We start from the raw sequence: 22,351 nt of genomic DNA on the forward strand, positions 1-22,351 counted from the left end.
TACTGTCTACTAGACCTTCTCTATCCACACGTCTCAAAGAGGTTGGTGAGACATGATTTATTTTATTTTATTTCTTTGCTTGTCTTTATTGTTTTGCCAGAATTTTTGCTCGTTTTTTGTCTTCCTTTATTGAACTAACTGTTTTAAATGCTTGATCCAAACTGCATAGTTACACACAGGAGACCAATATTACCTACTCTATATTAGCAATGTGAAATAAAGGAAGGCAAAAGCTGTTAGGTTTCTTTTAAGGTATGAATCAGGACAAAATTACCAAGGTCACCTTCAGACTGTATTTTGTGGGAGTGATTCAAGAGCATACCTTAAATTCAGGTTTGCACAATCAGGAGATTTGTTGCCTGAATGCAACAAATCCACTTCAAAAAGTCTTTTTGTTGTTAGGAAAGTGCTTTGCAGAACAGAATGAAAGAGTGTGGGATGAACAAATGATTAATGGGAAAATGTATAAACATCACATAACCAAATCAGGAAGAACACTAGTTGTCATAAACCACTGAATTGGAACAAACAGTGTTTGGGTTTTCTACAGATTGCTGTTTATTCTGATTTGGCAGTAAATAGTGGGTTTTTCTTGAGGAAAACAGTGGGGCAAAAACCAACCAAACAGACCTGTGGGTCTGTGCCTGGAAAGTGTGGCACAAAAGGAAGTTTGGATGAATCTATAGTCTAACTTCCGCATAAGCATCGTGCAAGCAAATCAAAATGAATGCTCAATAAACACATGGTCTAGAAGAGCCCCGAGTGAATCCAAGCCCATATATTAAATAAATTCAAGGCTACAGCACTCAAAAATAAGTCATTCACCCCCCAACTTCATTCGCTAAATACAGAGCACAACAAACTACAGGCCAGTGACACATCATTTTGTAAGGCTTTTGTGTTTCTAGGTATACAGCAGTAGTATTTTGCAAGAGAAAAGCTGCCTCAGAAGAACCCCTAGGATATTGCTTTAAGTTAACAAAAGCATCAAATCATTAATATGATTTAAAAATGCATGTAAAAATACATAGCCACACACATTATAGCACTACCCACATCATAGAATTCCCTCTTTTAATAGAATCATCTGAAATGAGTGTTGGGGGGGGGGGATACAAACCCCAGAACTCTTACCGTGTAAGACTGGAATCCATTGATAAAGGGAGGAAGTGTAACTCACAGCCAAGTCTCCCAGCTCCAGTGCTCACTTCACTAAAAGAAATTAAGACAATAAGTCAATAATAGTTAAAGTTGCCATTCTCATGTCCAGTTGCTTGACATGGGAATAAGATATTCTTAATGTCCATGTGCCACAACAAAGTTATATTTTAGAGCCTCCTTTAACTGCGTTTTGATTATGGAATCCTATTATCATCTATTTACACCACACATGGGAAAAGGATCTAAAACACAATCAAAAACAAATTAAGAATTGGAGAACGTGAACTGGATTCTTGGAAGGTTAATATGGGTTTGAAATAAGCCTACATGCGGGGGGACTTCTATAGATCTCACATCAGCAGGCAGTTTTTGTAGATGCACCACATATGCACTGGTGAATCTGGTCTTGCAGAATGGCGCCAGTGGTGCACTCTGAACCATTCTCCCTTCCTGACTTTACTACGGTTCTTCTCTCACACACCTAGCCAGCTTTGGTCACTGGCCCTGGTTCCACCATCTTGTCCCCTGCATATTCCCCTCACAGAGCTACAACTCCCACAGTTCCCTGGGAACAGGGTCTGACTGTACAGTACTACACTGAACTGTAGTTTTGTGGGGGAAACAGGGGTCTCCCAAAATCTCTCAGTCCGTTAACAAACTATACTTCTGCTTGGGGCTGGTCTTGCTTCAGCGGCGAGGAATAGCCCAGAGCGGTGGGCTCTGTTCATCCACCACGCCCTGCCATGGAAACACTGTTTGCAAAACCGCTTGGGGAGGCTGCATGAGAAGGACATAACAGCCAGGGCTGGCTCCAGGAGGGCAGCATGAACAGCACCTCCCACAATGCTCCAGGACAATTGCCCCAGCTGCACCTCCCCCAGGCTACATCACTAGAGAAGCTATGGTTTCTTGGAATGGTATGCTGCTGCTTTAAATGTATAGTACAGATGGGAGACAAGTTTTAAGGAGGCAAAAAGAGAACTTTCTGTTTTATGCTTCTGCCAAACACTACACATATGGTAAAGTTAAAGGACCCCTGGACAGGTAAGTCCAGTCAAAGGCGATTATGGGGTTGCAGCACTCATCCTGCTTTCAGGTCGAAGGAGCCAGAGTTTGTCCACAGACAGCTTCCTGGTCATGTCGCCAGCATGACTAAACAGCTTCTGGCGCAACAGAACACTGTGACGGAAACCAGAGCACACGGAAACACTGTTTTCCTGCCACAGCGGTACCTATTTATCTACTTGTATCGGTGTGCTTTCAAACTGCTAGGTTGGCAGGAGCTGGGGCAGAGCAACGGGAGCTCACCCCATCACGGGGATTCGAACCGCTGACCTTCTGACTGGCAAGCCCAAGAGGCTCAGGGGTTTAGACCACAGTGCCACCCCCTTCCCTGGTAGCACCACACATAAAATATTACTGACCCTTTTAAAGTCTTCTCTCCAATAGCCCTTTAAGGAAGCCCTTTAGGAAGGTGGGAAGTTGGATAAATGAAAATAAATATATACATAAAATAAAATAAAAGTTAAGTAGGACTGTTTGTCTGTGATCAGATAGCTAAAGCAGTTGTTCTACCCAATGGCAAAGCTTCTAAAGTGACAACATCTGATGAGGATGTTTTCCACATCCCCAAACGACCTCAGAAAAACAAATCCAACTATTCAGTGTGTGATAAGCTGCCCTATTAAGGCTAGAGGTTATTTCTGTCTTGTCACATGCAGATTTTGAATGGAATGGTCACCTACACCCTTTAACTAGATGTGCAGCCTTTGTGACTTTGTCGTTTGATGAGGTCTCAAGAAATGTGCTCGGAGAAACAACCTCTCCTTTGCCTACCAAGCTGTCAGAACAAACTGTTCCAAGGCCTTCAGAAAAAGATGGCGTGCACATGATCCTTGCTCCTAGTTAGTGCAGAAGGTCAAGAGAAATATAACAACCCTGAGACATGTATCTGGGGAAACCGGGAAACCATATCTAACTTAAAACTTGCACTGAAGACATCCTAGTTTCCATTAAGATTGCAAATGCACAGCCAGATACAGTAACAACAATGCCCCAATGTTTAATGCTGCTCATCTAGGGTAGTAGAATGACACAACCACAGATTTATACAGTATTTATTATTCCATAAACCAGTGATCACCTAATTCACCCCGTGAAAGGAAATCCATAATAGGAGTAAGATGTTTTATAGGCAAATGAGCAGCCAGGAAAATGGGGGGGGGGTGTTATGTGCCAGAGAACCTTGATAAGTAGAGGTCCTCTTGGATGTATACACTTCATGCCTGTAGCCTATCCACCCTCTGTTTACTGTGAGGAATCCTTGAAATAACACTACTATACTCACAGCAAACTTGTGGTTTGCTTGCTGTTCAGTTACCAAGTGCTAGACATGCATTTGTGAACTCGCTCTACCTGGCAAAGATTTCCAGTTAATCTTCAATATATGCGTGCTGAGGATTACAACCCAAGTAGCAGAGCACTTGTCATAGAGAATTTAATGACACAATGCCCTGGCTGGCACATAATGCTAAACAATACAGATGCACACTTCCATTGCTGGGCTCCATTGAAAATGGCTTCTCCATGTAAACCAGAAAGTGACCTCTCCAGACAATGGAACGTCTCTTCTTTTCTTATCTCTGAGGCTGCGATCTCCTAGGTGTCATGGACACCATTAGGCAGTTGAATGTTCATGTGTGCAATGTCTGTTTTCCTCCCTCCCACCTACTCCAGCACGGCCATGGTCACTGGCAACCCATGCTACACCACTGATGCTAAAGTATGATTTATTAAACCCTGATGTGCCATTATGTGTGAGCCCTGTCTAGCAGCTAAATTATGGTTTGTTTACAGCCAAAAATGTTATACTCTGGAGCCATGGTTCATCACTGGCTCTATAAATCTGGCTTTGTTTAAACTATGGCACAGCATTATGTGCAAACACAGCACCTTTCCTTAGGAATTAGGAATAATGGAGTCAGGCAAAGTACTTGGGTGGAGGAAGAGTTCTGAATCCCTCAATTGTAGACTTCTAAGTTGCTCCAAGTGTGAGTAAAAATATTTATTTCCCATAGGATGCATAACTTTTCTACCAAAAGGCTTTACATTTTTGAGGCTTTTAAGACTATAAGGTTAGATAGACTACATCAGTTTATTGAACAGATAGTGGAATGACAAGTTTCACAAGAATTCTGGGAGAAATAAACCCTTTGAAGTATGCCCTATTACAGTGGTGCCTCGCAAGACGAAATTAATTCGTACCGCGAGTTTTGTCGTCTTGCGATTTTTTTCGTCTTGCGAAGCACGGTGTCAGGAAAGTTTTGGAAAAGCTTCAAAAATCACCAAAGTCTTTAAAAACCTAAAAAAAGGCGGGACTTCTGGAGGCGGCGCAAACGGCAATGGCGGTCTCCTTCACTTGTTGAAGGGGAAGCTCCGCGGAAAAGGGTCGCCCGCTACGGCGAAGCGGGGGCCCACGTCGGAAAACCACAGGCAGAGTGAGCCTGTGGCCGTGGGACTCGGTGGGCACCAGAAGCGCCCCCCGAAAGAAGCTCAAAAAACAAAAAACCCTTTCGTTTAGCGAGTTTTTTGTCTTGCGAGGCATTCGTCTTGCGAGGTACCACTGTAATATAAAATATTGTTCAGAAAGGAACATGTGAAGTTTCTCCCCCATACCCAAAGCCAAACTTCAAGCTTCTCTGTACTGACTCATCACACACCACATCACTAATCCCTTCCACCCCTGCATTTTCATAGATTTTCTGATCAGGTAATAAATGGAGAGATGCAGCTTATGCTCAGCATTCAGAAAGTTAGCTGTGTTTGTGGCACAGAAAGCCCATTTCATTTTGGAAAGAGAGTGAAGAAATGCTTAGGGTGTTGAACTAGAAGGGAGGCCTCAGCTTCAAAACACCGCTAAGCCAGTCATCATTTTTCTGCCTAATCTACCCCACAGAGTTGTTATGGGGTAAAACTGGGGGAGGTGAAGAAAATTATCATCTCCTTAGAGAAGGGGTGGGGAGCTCCAGCCTGCAGGTTTAATTTGACCCTTGGGAAGCACTTCTCAAAGAGGACAACTGATCATCAGTCCTTTGGGTAATGCAGTGCAAGAGAATTTGACAGGTGTCAATCATCTGACATCATTCGGATGTCAGGTGGTTGATCAGTAGGTTGTCCACCCCACCTGTGAAAGCTGGCCCATGGGTGTGTTTGGGGTGTGTGGGGAGAGAGAAGGATCTAGCTCAGTGGGCCAAAAATGGTTACCCACCCCTGCCTTAGAGGAAAGGAGATCAGTGCAAGAAAAACACCAACATTTCCCTGCTCATGTTTTATATTGAAATGCCAAAATTGCAGCCCTACCAAAAACACACACACAAAAAAACTAACATGAAAGAGGGGACACTTAAGCTAAACATTAGTGCTCGACAGCTTCACACTTTACCACCCCTGCTACATATTGCTGAATACTCTTCTCTGCCTGCTGTACATTTAATTCATTTACTCTTCAATAAGCTGCCCTGCGCTGTCTTGTAAGGAAAGTACTGTAAATTGAATAAATACAGTGGTGCTTTTATACATTTACTGGCGCTCACTCACCATGTCTCATTTCAGAAGCTCCACTAGTAATAGAAGAGAGAATCTAAAACTAACAGCCTTATTCCTCTTTCGTCAAGAAAAACCCACAAGGAAGCTGAACAGAGCAACTTCTGTTAACATTCTGGTATGTGTGTGTGATAAAAAATTAAGCCCACTCTGCATCCCAGCCGCTTGCTCCTCCATCTCTCAGGACTGTCAGCTGCACAGAACAAAGGAAGCAAGTCAGAGGCTATGTGTCCATATCTTTCCTTGAAAACTGTGTCAGCTACCACTGCAGGTCTTTGTACATTTACAAACAACTGCCAACGTGACTGTATCCTTTGCGCTCCCTTCAGCTTCAGTATAACCTGATGAAAGGGGGGAAATGCTGCTGGTGTTTTTGCTCTTTTTTGCTCTACTGTTATATACCCAAGCCTCACCTGTCACCTTTCAGAATCTTGTCCATGACCCGAAAGCATCAACCAGGACCTCATGGCCTGAAGCTAGGAGCTGTCCTCAGAGTCTTGAAATTCAGAGTCTGCTTCAGATACAGTTAATGGCTCCGTGACTGGCAGACAGTAAGAAGCATCAGGACTGGTCCTGTCTGTAATAAATACTATCCTAGAAGACTGTCCTTCTGCCCCTTGCTTTGTCAACAAGGCAATACCTTCTGTCTGCTGTATTTCAGACCTTTGGCCCTACTGCGACTTGCAGTAATTGACATCAGGCTTTGCAAACAGACATTCCAGGCCCAGATTTGGATGCAGTCACCCACAGCTCCAACCCAATAAATGCTAATTGCTTAAGCGATGGTGGGCAATTTGAATAGTACAGACTTCGGGACACTCCAAGGCAGGGGTAGCCAGTGTTGTGCTACGTACTGCAACTCCCATCAGTCCCAGCCCTATATTGACCTGGCAAGATATCGCAAATCATGATGTGTGTGCTATGCAAAAATCACGATGCGGGGAAAACCGTGAAGCCAGTCAGTGCCTTGGTATAGCTCCATCCTTATTTCAGACACTGTGATATATCACAATGTTTAGCTGGTGATATATAACAATGTTGAAAACCAGATATCACCCAGCCCTATTCCCTACCCCTGATACAATATGTTCTTCTTCTTTTTTTAGTTATATTTTTCTTGTTTTGTATTGGTAGTGGTTTGTTTGTAGTTTTTTGTGTTTTGGTGTTTTAAGGTGAATGGATGTATTGTTTATAAACCAATAAAGATTGAAATGGGAAAAAAATACAATATATTAATTCTATCCCCAACCCCCCAATTATCTGCCAATGTTCAATGACTTCACAATTCTTCTATCTAGGGAACATGCTACAAGCTCCTGAATTAGCTGCGGCTGATATGACAACCTTTTCGGGTTCAGTTACCACTACAAATTGCAATTTCTGTTAAAGCTGAGCCTGACATTCAGTGTTACTTCAGCTGCAGGGTAATTAATAAAAAGGAAACATCACTTGACAGAAAATACCAGTTACCAACGGAATTATATAACATTATGGCCTACTAAACTTTTACGATCCTCCCTTTCATAATCTCGACTCATTAAGTACACAAATGGGATTTGTTATGACAAAAAGGTAAAGAGGGGAAGGTAGGGGAGGGATTGCCTCATTCAAAGAGCACTTAGTTTCCATCACAGCCACAACGAATCAACCAAAAGCCAGAGAGAATTAAACACAAGCATCACCTCTCCTGAGCAGGCACTTATGGGCTGGGGCTCAGAGGTAGGTCATTTGCCTTAACAACCAATGGTGTCATGTTTACTTCTTGGCGTCTCCAGGTAGGGCTGGGGGGGGGGTCCCCTCTCCTTGACCCTGGAGGTAAAGGTAAAGGTACCCCTGCCCGTAGGGGCCAGTCTTGCCAGACTCTAGGGTTGTGCGCTCATCTCACTGTAGAGGCCGGGAGCCAGCGCTGTCCGGAGACACTTCCGGGTCACGTGGCCAGCGTGACGAAGCTGCTCTGGCGAGCCAGCGCAGCACACAGAAACGCCGTTTACCTTCCCGCTATAAAGCGGTACCTATTTATCTACTTGCACCTGGGGGTGCTTTCGAACTGCTAGGTTGGCAGGCGCTGGGACCGAGCGACAGGAGCGCACCCCGCCGCAGGGCCGGCCAAGGCCTGTGCCTTCCTGCTCCTGTATGGGAGCCTTGGCTGTGGGTTCGGCAGCAGCCCTGGGGCTGGAGAGAGCCAAGGGGGTTTCCTGGCACAGCCGTGCCACGAGAAGCATGTGACACACCACTCTGAGGTACCAAAGGGGGCAGGCAGCAAGAGGGGGCTCTGCGGCGACCTGACAATTGGCAAGTCCTAGGCGCTGAGGCTTTAACCCACAGCGCCACCCGCATCCCTTTGACCCTGGAGAGTTGCTGTCAATTGATATAAGAGGAGTTTGGGGGTCGGGAAATGGTTTTATAAGTTGTGTCTGTCTTTGGATCCTTTTACGTGGTTTTGTATGTACTGTGGTATTTTATGCATTGTGACTGGCAGCTATTTTTTATTGATCACAGTCTAGTAATTATTTATTACCTTTGTTCTGAGTGAATTTCTGTTCAATTATTATTTGCTGATATTTTGAGAGTTCGTTTTATTGTGCCGGCCAAGGCCTGTGCCTTCCTGCTCCTGTATGGGAGCCTTGGCTGTGGGTTCGGCAGCAGCCCTGGGGCTGGAGAGAGCCAAGGGGGCTTCCTGGCACAGCCGTGCCACGAGAAGCATGTGACACACCACTCTGAGGTACCAAAGGGGGCAGGCAGCAAGAGGGGGCTCTGCCCCACAAGAGAAGGGTCTGGCCAGCTGCCTGCTTTCCACTCACACCCCACTTGGCTGACCAGAAGACACACATGCTATTTGAGAAAAGGAAGCCACTTCTCTACCAGTCTCTCAGCACCTTCAGGACCACTGAAGCCCAGTTGCATCCTTCAGAATTTGTGCCTGGGGCAATGGCCTCTGTTTGCCCCCCCCCCCATGCTATGCCTCTGGCTCTAGCTCTGAGCTATGGGCCTCCCCCTGCTTGAACACTAGTTAGTACCATACAAATGTTAAGTATTATTATTAGCGTTGAAGAAAATAATCAGTAATGTAAGTACCACCTATTTAGTAGCAGCACTTGTTCTGGAATTTCCAATAATATGTTCTTTGCATCCGCCTCTAGTATCTGGTAATCAACCTTAATAAACTTGCCTGCTCGTGAAGAAAAAGGGTATCTTTAAAAAACAAAAGCAAACCAATATGAAGTAGTTCAGCTACTTTAAGAAGTGAAGGTAATCAAATATATGAACAATCTAATTTCCGATACATCTGAAATACAGACAGTGCTTTTTTTCTATTAAAAATGTTTAGGGGTACTCTCATTTTCCTATTCATATTGAAATACTGCCCCTCAATGAGGCCAAACTTGAGATTCACAAAATGTGTAGGGTTATGCATCCCCTTGCGTCCCCCCATAAAATAAGCACCGAATCCACGGAACAAATAACATAGATTCCAGACCATGTACATCTATTTGATAGATGCTAAGGAGCAGTTGGCTCCTTACCTCTCTCGCCCTGACCTAGCCACTGTGATCCACGCGACGGTCACCTCCAGACTGGATTATTGTAACTCACTCCACGTGGGGTTGCCCTTGAGACTGACCCAGAAAGTCCAGCGGGTGCAGAATGCTGCAGCGAGACTCCTTACGAGGTCTTCGCTGCGAGATCACATTCACCCGGTGCTATACCAGCTGCACTGGCTCCCAGTGGAGTACAGGATCAGGTTTAAGGTGCTGGTTTTAACCTTTAAAGCCCTATACGGCCTAGGACCCTCGTACCTACGGGACCGCCTCTCCTGGTATGCCCCACAGAGAAACTTACGGTCTTCAAATAAAAACATCTTGAAGGTCCCAGGCCACAGAGAGGTTAGGCTGGCCTCAACTAGAGCCAGGGCTTTTTTGGCTGTGGCTCCGATCTGGGGGAACACTCTGTCACAAGAGACCAGGGCCCTGTGGGACTTGACATCTTTCCACAGGGCCTGCAAGACAAAGCTGTTCCACCAGGCCTTTGGCCAGGGCACAGCCTGACTCCCTCCCTCGGCAATCTTTGCGGAGCTCTGGCCCAATGGTTGCCAGTGGCTTGAATTAATTAATTTTATAATGAATGCTTTTAGAGTGTTGTTTATGCTGTACTTTTGTACTGTTTTATTGTTGTTAGCCGCCCTGAGCCCGGCTTTGGCTGGGGAGGGCGGGATATAAATAAAATTTATTATTATTATTATATTATTATTATTATTATTATTATTATTATTATTATTATTATTATTATTATCTTCTGTTCCTTTTCAAGAGACAACTGAGGTTCTCACCTGCTTACTGGATTAGTGACTTGACTACCTTATTTTTCATTGTGCACAGGTAACAAAGAAAAAAACACAAAACCCACTATTTCAGGGTTGGGGTACCTCACGGCCAAGGGTCTTAAATCTCTCTATCTGGCCCTTTAAACTCTTCCCAGGCTACTCAGTGTCGCTAGCAGGCTCTTCTTGTGTTCCCAGGGGAGTCCAGAGGGCTAGAAACAGGTTCCTGGCAAGCCACATTGTTAAATATAATGGTTTAATTCACGCAAAAATGAAAAATGTGTATGTATTAATGAAGGTTTAAAATGAAAAACTTGCTAAATGTATATTGCTAACACTGGGTTTCCCCTCACAGGTTCTAAACCTGAAATCATGCAAGAGGTATTGGGTTGCAAATCTCCATTTTGAAAGGAGTTGCTTTGAGTCTTTTCTCCCAAAGTCAATGGAATGAAGATGTAAACTGAGACCTCTCTCTGAATGCCACAGGGAAAACATTGCAAGGAAAGGGCTTTCCTGAAGGAAGAGCAAACAGCCTGGAAGCTTTAAAGCAGGCTGGAGAGCGAGCGAGAGCGAGAGACCTTTGCTTATAGGTGTGTTTGGGTTATTCCATATTTTGTAAGATGCTGAGCCTGTGCTGGACAGCACAAGCTATTGTATAGACATTTTTTGATGTCTTGATTCTGTTATGAAAAAAGTGCTGCCACTAAAATCTTGCATAATATTTTCATGGACCTGGATAATAATAATAATAATAATAATAATAATAATAATAATAATAATAATTTATTTATACCCCGCCCATCTGGCTGGGTTTCCCCAGACACTCTGGGCGGCTTCCAACAAAACACTAAAATACACTAACCTATTAAACATTAACAGCTTCCCTAAACAGGGCTGCCTTCAGATGTCTTCTAAAAGTTTGGTAGTTATTTTTCTCTTTGACATCTGATGGGAGGGTGATCCGCAGGGAGGGTGCCACTACCAAGAAGGCCCTTTGCCTGGCTCCCTGTAACTTGGACAATGCTTCATTTCCAAAGGAGTCGGTTCTTATGCTTCCAGTCGCTTCAAACTGTACAATATTTAATATTTGCAGCACTCATCGTGCACCAGAAACTAGTCTAGTCTTCCTTTCAGTGCCCCTTCCCCAAATTCTGGTGGATGTCCATGCACTCAACTGTGAAGCTCACTGGGTGACCCTGAGCCAGCCACAGTCTCTTAGTCTAACCTGCCTCACAGGGATGTTGTGAGGATGAAATGGGGAGGAGGAGAACCGTGTTCTTTGCAGGACAGGTGAGATACAAAGGTAATAACCAGCAATAACGTTCTAACACCATCCTGAATCCCATCTAATCCTCTGGCCCTGTATGTAGTTTTTCTTACAGAAGACCTTTGAAACATTAGAGCAATGTGATGTGAATGGAGCTTCATAAAGCTGCACAGAGCATTTAATGGCACATATAGGAGGTGTTAAAATGTCAAGTTGATTGTGCTGACGTGGCCGTCTGCACAATAATGATATTCAGGTGTATTATTTATACTTGGTTGCATACTGAGCTACTACCAAAGTGCTATCAAATTCCATTTTTAATGTAAGGGAACAATTGCCGAGGAAACCTAGCCACATCTGACTTTGAGAGGAATGTTCTGAAAAATAGCAATAATGCTAAATGAGGTTGATAAAAAGGAAGCTGAAAGGGAAAGTCAAAGGGATCAAACCTCTTCAGAACACTTGGGGGTTACTCAGTGCAAGACTCAGCTAGCACGCCCACCGCAGACCAGGAAAGTTACCAAGTCCAGGAGGACGCCAGTGTGGTTAATAAGCAGAGACAACGATGCTGTTAAGGGCAAGAAGCTTCCTTCAGAAAATGCAAGCCTTGCCCTAATGAGTTCTTGATAAAAGCACGCAATAAGGAATTGTTTGTTTGTTTTAAAAGGGAAAAGGAGAATTTGAGGGACTTATAGCTAAGAACATTAAAACTAGCATTATTTATTTATTGATTTTTAAAAAATACATCTTAGAATCCTAGAGTTGGACCACGAGGGTCATCTAGTCCAACCCCCAGCAATGGAGGATTCTTATGCCCAGCATGGGACTTGAATCCACAACACTGAGATTAAGAGTCTCACACTTTACTGACTGAGCTATACCAGCTGACTCAGAAGCAAGAAACTGACTAGGGAGATGATGATGATGATGATGATGATGATGATGATGATGATGATGATTTATACCCCATCCATCTGGGTTGGTTTTCCCCAGACATTCTGGGAGGCTTACAGCAGATGGAACTATTGGAAGTTAAAGCTTCAGTAAAGGAGCATAAGGACGTTGCAGAGAAGCTGAATGGATTATATGTGTCCGTCTTCACTGCAGAAGACACAGAGCTGACACACATGCCTAAACTGACTTTCTCAGGCAGAGGTCTGAAGAACTATGGCAATACTGTGCTGACAAGGGAAAAAGTTCTAGGCCAGGTATGTCTCCTGCTGTTGGACTTCAGCTCCAAATTCCTATCCATGTCAGGGAAGTCAACTATAGGGGACTCTGGAGGCTCAGCAACCACACTGCAGGGCCCCCGACACAACTTCCAGAGCCTCATGAAGCACCGGACGTCACATCCGAGGCCTCGTGAGACCTCAGAGATGCTTTCTGGGGTCTCGCAATGTCTCAGAACCTGAATTCCGGTGGCACCAGAAGTCAGGTTCTGAGGCCAGGGGTGATATCTTGATGTCATGCACACTGGGCACCCATAGCCTGGGGCCCACATTGGCTCCCCTTCTCCAGGGCCTGATGAGCCGTACCAAATAAGCTTGTGAATGTAACCTCAGAGCCTCTGTAACGTTTGAGAATTCTTGGAGAACAGGCAATGTCCCTGCAGACTAGAGGTGGGGAAATATTGCGCTTAGTTTCAAAAGGGGGAAGAAGAAGACGACCCAGATAACTACTGATGTTGGTACCAGGAAAGGCCCTAAAACATATAATTAAATGATTGGTTGGGTGTCCCTTCCAATGCTACAATTCTATTTTTCTTAAAGAAACCATGATCCTGCAAAAAATAGATACTCTTTTCATGTATATTCTTCAGATGAGCAGCAATAGATGTACAGTGGTACCTCGGGTTACAGACGTTTCAGGTTACAGACACTTCAGGTTACAGACTCCGCTAACCCAGAAATAGTACCTCGGGTTAAGAACTTTGCTTCAGGATGAGAACAGAAGTCGTGTGGTGGTGGCAGCGTGGTGGTAGTGGGAGGCCCCATTAGCTAAAGTGGTACCTCAGGTTAAGAACAGTTTCAGGTTAAGAACAGACCTCCAGAATGAATTAAGTTTTTAACCCGAGGTACCACTGTATATTTCTCCCCTACTTTGGTTATTGCCAAAGGTACTTTACTTTACAGGCAAGATTTTTGGGGTTAAGATTAAAAACAAAAACATATCTCAAACCCTTAAATAACTTGTAGCTGTGGCAGCCAGCAAAGTGAATAAAAAGTCTATCTTAAACTTCTGGTACTTCATTTCATATATCCCCCCCCCCCCAAAAAAAAAGCACAGAAGAAACTATCTGGGCATAAGAAATGGAAGGAGAAGATAGGCTTAAACCAATCTTTGTTTGATACTGATGGTATGAAGTGGAGAACCCGTTCTAAAGTGTTGTGTGACACCTATACCCCATTATATGCAATTTTTGATTTAACTCAGAATTGACTTATAGTGGGTGAACAGTCTATCCAATAAGCGAATGTCATCGGTAGCCTTTCTCAAGCGGGCACCCAGCAAATTGGCAACATTTTCTACTCAAAAGATATTTTCTGGGATTTCAAGATGCTGTGATTGAATTCTAGCACACTTTCAATTTTACTGATAAATGCCTCAAAAATGTCAACTCACTTGAACCTATCCCTGCTAAAAAACACTCGGGAGTGATAGCTTTCTCTCTTCAGTCCTCCCCTCCCCCAAATCACCACTACTAAACACAATTTATAACTCTAGAGAACACAACAAAACCATTTAGGGCATTATTCAAGAAGATGAAGAGAAGGCATCCACACAAACCGGATTCATTTTCTTGTGAAGTTATCGCTTTATTTGTGAACTATTCCTTATGAAATTAGGAAATCCACTGAGACCCTGTGAGACTTTTGAGGCAATAGTTGTCTCATGCAGTGTGTGCACAGCTGGTTTTCATTTGCTGTGGGAGGAGGCAGATGACTTCCGTCAAGGAAATACTTGTATTGTAAACAGGTTGTATTTCCCTGTGACTTGAAGATGACAATATTTTCATATGGAAGAAATGATATGCTCCTTGTTCATGCTTGATCTAGGGAAGTAATAGTGCCACTGTATTCTGCTCTGGTCAGACCTCACCTGGAGTACTGTGTCCAGTTCTGGGCACCACAGTTCAAGAAGGACACTGACAAACTCGAACGTGTCCAGAGGAGGGCAACCAAAATGGTCAAAGGCCTGGAAACGATGCCTTATGAGGAACGGCTAAGGGAGCTGGGCATGTTTAGCCTGGAGAAGAGGAGGTTACGGGGTGATATGATAGCCATGTACAAATATATAAAAGGATGTCACATAGAGGAGGGAGAAAGGCTGTTTTCTGCTGCTCCAGAGAAGCGGACACGGAGCAATGGATCCAAACTACAAGAAAGAAGATTCCACCTAAACATTAGGAAGAACTTCCTGACAGTAAGAGCTGTTCGACAGTGGAATTTGCTGCCAAGGAGTGTGGTGGAGTCTCCTTCTTTGGAGGTCTTTAAGCAGAGGCTTGACAACCATATGTCAGGAGTGCTCTGATGGTGTTTCCTGCTTGGCAGGGGGTTGGACTCGATGGCCCTTGTGGTCTCTTCCAACTCTATGATTCTATGATTCTATGATTCTATGATTCATGCATCCATTGCTATAAATTATCATAATCGTAACACCATAAATCCACCGAACAATCCTAGGAAGCCAAAGAGAGTTCAGCTGCTTAATTTATTAATTTTAGCACACTTACTATGCCCCACTTTTTTCCTCAAGGAGCTCAAGGTGGCATACACGGTTCTCCTCCTGCTTATTTAATCCCCACAACAACCTTGTGAGGTAGGCTAGGCTGAGAGGCAGCGACTCGCCCAAGGTCACCCCGCAAGCCTCATGGCCAAGTGTGGATGTGAACCCTGGTCTCACTGGCTATTCCCAAATTAACTGTCTATAGGATTGCAACAATATTGTGTTACGGAGCTTCTCCAGCAAGGAAGCAGGTCCCTGCCTCCAACAAGCTCACAATCTAAACTCTAAGAAACGCAACAAAAACAGGAGGAGAAAGGATGGAAAGGGTATAAAGGAGTCAATTAAACAAATACAGTTAATCTGGTTTGGCTATACATAGGAGTGGCGATTGAGGGGTGAAGCCAATGGATTAATGGAAAGCATGCTTTGAAAGGGATCTGAAGGAAAGGAGGAGGCACCATATCACATTGTTAAACTGCTCAGAGAATTATAGCTCTGGGAAGAAGAAGAAGAAGAAGAAGAAGAAGAAGAAGAAGAAGAAGAAGAAGAAGAAGAAGAAGAAGAAGAAGAGTTGGATTTGATATCCTGCTTTATCACTACCCGAAGAAGTCTCAAAGCGGCTAACATTCTCCTTTCCCTTCCTCCCCCACAACAAACACTTTGTGAGGTGAGTGGGGCTGAGAGACTTCAAAGAAGTGTGACTAGCCCAAGGCCACCCAGTAGCTGCATGTGGAGGAGTGGAGACGCGAACCTGGTTCACCAGATTACGAGTCTACTGCTCTTAACTACTACACCACACTGGGAGAAGAACAGGAATCTCCTTACAACTCTCAGCACCCTGAACAAACTACAGCTCCCAGAATTCCTTGGGGGAAGCCATCACAGTTTAAAGTGGCATCATAGTGCTTTGAATGTACGGCGTGAGCATGTTCATAATTGTATCTTACCCATCATTTGTACAGTGTAAGAGGAAAACGTCTATGTCATCCAGGTCCCTACTGATGCAATGACTTCCTACGCCCGCAATTCCTGGACCCCAAACCTGGGAAGTAACTCCATGGTTGTGCTTGCACTGTATGGCACCTGTTTTCTTAGTGTGCTTGTCAGGGACTGGCTGGACAAAGAAGGGTAGTGGCTGAATTCCGAGGAGCGGGCACTAGGAGAACAGGGGTTGGAGGCTGACTTGGAACAAGGGATCAGTGACCCAGGGGAGCCTGTAGCAGCCAGGAAACGAGAGTCTGAGGCAGGAGAACCTTCAGGATTGGAGAGTGAAGAACAGGGGCAGGAGGGAGGGAGAGACAGGTCAGGCTGGTGTAAAGCCAAAGGCTTCCACACCTTCTCCACCTGGCCCCACCTCTCCTGCTCCACTGTCTCCCAAGCAGTGGCAGAGCATATGCCCGTGCTGCCCAGGGCAGGCATGCTCCCGAGGTGCCCAGAGTGGCGCATGCGTCCTGCAGCCAGGGGCGGAGTGAGCTGCCCACGGGGACGGAGTGAGCCACCCATGGCAGACATTCAGTGTGCAGCCCATGTGTGACTCCCACACCTCCTCCAAGCTGTCCAAATGAAGCGGGAGGGGGGGAATGCTGCTGGCAAAGCGGCGCAGCTCCCCCCTTACCCCGATGGCTCGGGGTAGGCTTGGACTTCGTGGGCAGGTGGTGCGCTGAATGTCACCCCCCTCAGTGAAGGCACCCGGGGTAGTCCGCCCCCACTGCCTCCCCTTCCTACACCCCTGCTCACAAGACCAGGGGAGGGCTGAAAAAGGAGGAGCAGAAACAAGTTACACGCAGGCAGAGTCTTCACCTGTATACCTAAAGGAGCGTCTCCACCCCCATCATTCTGCCCGGACACTGAGGTCCAGCACTGAGGGCCTTCTGGTAGTTCCCTCACTGTGAGAAGTGAGGTTACAGGGAAGCAGGCAGACGGCCTTCTCGGTAGTGGCGCCTGCCCTGTGGAACGCCCTCCCAGCAGATGTCAAGGCAGTAAACAACTATTTTACTTTTAAAAGACAACTGAAGGTGGCCCTGTTTAGAGAAGTTTTTAATGTTTGACGCTGTATTGTTTTTAATATTTGGTTGGAAGCTGCCCAGAGTGGCTGGGGAAACCCAGCTAGATGGGCGGGGTATAAATAATAATAATAAAAATTATTATTATTATTATTCACCTGCTTGTACACAGCTCCGGTGAGGGAGATAATAAGCAGAGGTTGGAGGTGGGGCCTCTCTGTTGTGACAACTGCCTCATTGGGTGCACATCTAGGAGTAGCTGAAATATGTGGGCCTGATGGACATGCCGTCTCCTAACTTGTAGGTGTACTTTTGATGATAAAGAGTTAATTCGTCCCTCTGGACATTCCTTGCTTGACAGCTCAATGACAAATACTACAGCATCATGGGATGGGGCCACATGGATGCCGCTCTGCATTGGCAACATATGAGTGGCTCCTGACTTTGGCATGAAATATATGTAACAAAATTAAAATGGAGTTGCTGGTTTTCTGAGAAGGGCAGCCATGCTAGAAAGCTCTCCTGTCACGTATTTCCTTCTTGCACTCCAGTGTCAGGCAGAAAACTCACACCTATTGTGAGGTGGCTTCTTTTCAATTTCCAGACCAGCAAGATGGCTGAGTCCCCTGGGCAGCAAAATGGGTAATGCTAAAAATAGCAAACAATACCACTGCCTGCCTCCCAAGAAAAGCCGGGCTAAAGTTCCTTAGAATTCTGCATAGCAACTGCAAAACCAGGCACCACAGCAGCTTAACCCTGATTGACCTGGACTAGAAATTTACATTACTAATTCTCACCACCCGGGTGCCTTGTAGAACGGCATTATATAAATGCAATTAAATAAATAAAGGGGTTTGAGGATCCTTTAGCTAACGGCAAACACTGGCTATACAAAGAGGCGATTGCAAGCTGCACTTTCCTTCCAAATACTGGAAATGCTGTCATTAACGTGTGAGGCATCTACACACATGCCAAGAGAGAGAAAGAGAGAGAGAGGAAGATCAGCACCTAAAAGCGGGGAAGATATTTGTAAAGATCTGTACTTACTGGGAGCAGAAAGTTAATAAGCTCCATCAACTGTCAAGGCTCTGTAAGCAACCCCTGAAATATTTGCTGCCAAAGTGTTCTTGCTGTCCAGCACAGAACAATCTTCTCCAAGAGGAAGTGATTTAATAAGATAGGCTCATCGAAAGGGAATTTCAAAACTGGATGGGGAAAAAGAATGAGATCAGCACTGGTTGCAGCAGAATTGCTATTACTAAGGGTAGTTCTGATTTTGTAGCTGATAGGAGTGTGCTTCTGTAACGGTATCAAAGGTATCACATCCTTCTTAATTTCTCTCTGCTTGAAAAAAGCTGAGTAGGTCCCTTTTTTCCTTGCTGAACATTTAACACAAATTAAATTACAGCCATAAAACATGTCACTTTGCCATTTTGACTTTCCTATAAGATCATAAACTTGAACACAAAATATCCATTCTTTCCCCACTCTTTTTTATAGTTTAAATCAGATTTTGGAACATTTAAGATGTATGATGCTGTATTATTATTATTATTAAAAAGGAATATAGATATCGGTTGGAGAAGCAAGCCATTCCAGTCCAGTGAGCAAACTGCAGACTGAAGACCAGAAATCTGCTGCTAATCATCTGGTGTCATTATGTAATTATATAATTGACCATAATTGTAGACCTTTGCAATATGCACTCATTGCTTCAAAATGGTCTCAGAAGAGTAGTTATAGATAGTGTAATCAGAGCGTTAGGAACTTTCCCCCTCCCCTGAGCTTTTGTTCTATGAACTTCCAAGATGATTCAGACTGCCCTTTTGTTTTTCTTCTTTTGGCAAACAACATTTAGTTTCTGTTGTCTTGCCCCTATTGCCACTTCCCCCAGAAGAGCAACCCCAGCCATTTCTACAATATTACAAGAGGCTGGACATAAATTCTATTCATATTTTTTTTCCTCCTTCAATACTGAGGAGTAGAAGCGCACTCACTTCTATTAAGTGATAGATCTTGTTTTCAGGACCTCAACCTAGATTCCACATTGGTGTTAAGGCAGCAGGTGCTATGCTAAGTTTAACTGCAGCAATGCTCATTTTTAGAACACCTCTTGCCCTCATACCCAGAACGAAGACACGAGACCTAAATATGGATGAAGGGACAGAACTTATTGATTAACTAGAGGATCTGCAGTATCCAAACCTAAGCCAACTTGGCTACATGCAGGGAACTGGGGACTAAAGAGATAGATGGGAAAACTCTTGAATCAGGAAATGTCAACCAGCTTGAAGACTCTGCAACCACTACTGACACAGGTCTCTTCTTGCCCACTCTTTTAAGTATATATCTCATACCTTGCAACATTTCTCTGGTGAAAATAAGGGTGTCCTATTCAATAATAATAATAGTCACATGGTTATGCAATTACTATCTTAGTCTGGCTCACTGGAAGGACAGATCCTGAAGCTGAAGCTGAGGCTCCAATACTTTGGCCACCTCATGAGAAGAGAAGACTCCCTGGAAAAGACCCTGATGTTGGGAAAGATGGAGGGCACAAGGAGAAGGGGACGACAGAGGACGAGATGGTTGGATAGTGTTCTCGAAGCTACCAGCATGAGTTTGACCCAACTGTGGGAGGCAGTGGAAGACAGGAGTGCCTGGCATGCTCTGGTCCATGGGGTCACGAAGAGTCGGACACGACTAAACGACTAAACAACAACATCCTAGTTTGATGGAATGACAAATGAGACAGAAGAACCTCCTGGGATAGAGCTAGGGTGGTCTCTTGTGCCACCAGCTACCACAATATTGCTACTCAAGGTGTCATCTGGCCTTGCTGAAAAGAGCTAAGGCTTTCAAAAAGCCCCCTTGACAATATCTTGCCCTGCCCTTACTGCAGGCAGCAGGCATCACCCAGGCATTTCCACAGCTACAGTAGGTACACCTAGAATTTCGACACCTCAGGAAGTGGACCGCCTCTCCTGCTATGCCCTACGGAGGACCTTAAGGTCCACAAGTGACAACATTTTGGAGGTCCCAAGTTGCAAGGTGGTTAGATTGGTCTCAACTAGGGCCAGGGCCTTTTCAGTACTGGCCCCGACTTGGTGGATCACTCTGTCACAAGAGACTAGGGCCCTGCGGGACCTGACATCTTTTCGCAGGGCCTGCAAGACAAAGCTGTTCCACCTGGCCTTTGGTTTGGACTCAGTCTGACCCTTATGTTTCCCTCCCCTTATGGTTTTGATCTATGGGCTATTATTAAAATGAGACTGCTTTTTAAATTGTATTTTAACCTGTATTTAAATTGGTTCCCCTCATTATGTTTCTATTGTAATTTTACTGGTGTTAGCCACCCTTTAATGTTTACCTTTAATGCCTGGGCATCAATAATGCACATAAGGGCTAAGCATACACCTGGTTAGGCATATGCTTGCCTCCTGTGCCAGCATTATCAGGTCAAATCGAGGCACTGTACTGGAATAAAGTGCAGCCATTCAACCCAAGGAACCCCCAGATTTGGCGTAGAGCTATGTCCCTGATGGGGGAACGTGGGTGGCGCTGTGGGTTAAAGCCTCAGCGCCTAGGACTTGCCGATCGAAAGCTTGGCGGTTCGAATCCCCGCGGCGGGGTGCGCTCCCGTCGCTCGGTCCCAGTGCCTGCCAACCTAGCAGTTCGAAAGCACCCTCGGGTGCAAGTAGATAAATAGGGACTGCTTACTAGCGGGAAGGTAAACGGCGTTCCATGTGCTGCGCTGGCTCGCCAGATGCAGCTTGTCACGCTGGCCACGTGACCCGGAAGTGTCTGCGGACAGTGCTGGCTCCCGGCCTACAGAGTGAGATGAGTGCACAACCCTAGAGTCTGTCAAGACTGGCCCGTACGGGCAGGGGTACCTTTACCTTTACCTTTACTATGTCCCTGATGTCAGGCACAACCATGACAAACTGTGCTGCAATTTCAACATTTTAGTTAAGCCTGGGATATTTGCCAGACAGTATCAGAAAAGTGGGCTTTTCCTATTGAAATCATACATCAGTTGAAGTGGGCAGAATGCTTATTACATGAATGCATTATCTGTGAATGAGAGCAAACTCACCGAGTGATGAGATTATCAAGCAATCAACTTTGCTTGTTAAGAAACAGAGAACACTGGGCCCAAATAACCTATTTTCCAGCAACTGAATCACTTATTGCATTTTAATGTGAATTTTAAAAGGCCCCTTGTGTTAGAACAGGCGCCTATAAATTATTAGGTTTCTCTGCCTTGTGACTTATCTCCACCAACCACCTCATGCCAAGCTCATCTTTGCACATTCATTAGACCATCTATTTGGTTTTCCTAATTTTAATGAGACATACAAGTCAAAATTAAGAAAAGTAAGTGTTTCAAAAGAAAGGCGTTAGTTACCTGGATAAAACTCTTGGGTTGGGGAAGGACTTGGAGTGGAGCAGAGGAGAACCTTAGAATCACAGAATCATTCTTGTAGCTCATTTCTATGCTATTGTTATGGGTTATCGACTGCCAAAGTTTGGGCGTGCCTAGATTTAGTAGGTGCTAGAATTTAAGCAATGCTTGGAGGGCTAAACTGGAAGACAGACCTTTAATAGCTGGACTCAGCTTCCCATGTCCTGGGCAGGCTGATAACAGCCAAGTTGTTAAGCAAACAAAGGGGGCAGGGAGATGGGCGGTTAACAAACCAAAAATTCTGTGCCAGCTGGAAAATGGGTGATGCCGCTTCCTTTAGCTCAGAGTTGGGTGGAAGAACAAAGGCCAGTAGTAGAGTTTCAGGATTGTAGTTTACCCTGGTGCACTCTAAGGGATTTCTTTTCCCTAGTGGGTAAGCAGCAATACAAGAGAGAAAGAATCTAGGCGGCTGCCAAGTGAAAAGTTAGGAGTTATGTGGCAAGCTGCTAGTTAACAGACAGGGATAGCTGTGTGGGATATAATCAACTGGTGCAGTCAAATGCAACATTCCTTATTTTCCTAGAGTGGGCACATGCAGGGGGACATCCAGTCAGTGTAACTTCCTTTTCACTGGTCTGGAGCTTCCTCCCCCTGCATGTGACCTGGGAGATGGGCATGGCCCTGGCTGACTCCGTAAAAGAGCCGAGTCATGCAGCCATCTTCTCACTCTTGAAGTTGTCTTGTTCTATCTTTTGCTGCCATGCTGCTCTCCTGCAGCCATTTTGTTATCTTAATGTAATTTTGCTGTCTGCTGGCTCTCAGCCAGCAGCACATGAGCTCAGCTCCCGAATAAGATGAATTCACGCTTT

General features: G+C 44.9%; 1 protein-coding gene across 1 annotated transcript in view; it reads right to left on the minus strand.

Moving 5' to 3' along the window:
- The window catches only part of LINGO2 (leucine rich repeat and Ig domain containing 2), a 555,875-nt gene that overhangs the window by 333,238 nt on the left and 200,286 nt on the right, over positions 1–22,351 (minus strand). Inside the window, exon 3 of the mRNA XM_028712488.2 lies at positions 1,135–1,212. The gene's annotated coding sequence lies outside the window, so the exon portion shown is untranslated. The remainder of the gene's footprint in view (positions 1–1,134; positions 1,213–22,351) is intronic.

The sequence above is a fragment of the Podarcis muralis genome, chromosome 17 (assembly GCF_964188315.1).
Source record: "Podarcis muralis chromosome 17, rPodMur119.hap1.1, whole genome shotgun sequence".
Taxonomy (NCBI): domain Eukaryota; kingdom Metazoa; phylum Chordata; class Lepidosauria; order Squamata; family Lacertidae; genus Podarcis; species Podarcis muralis.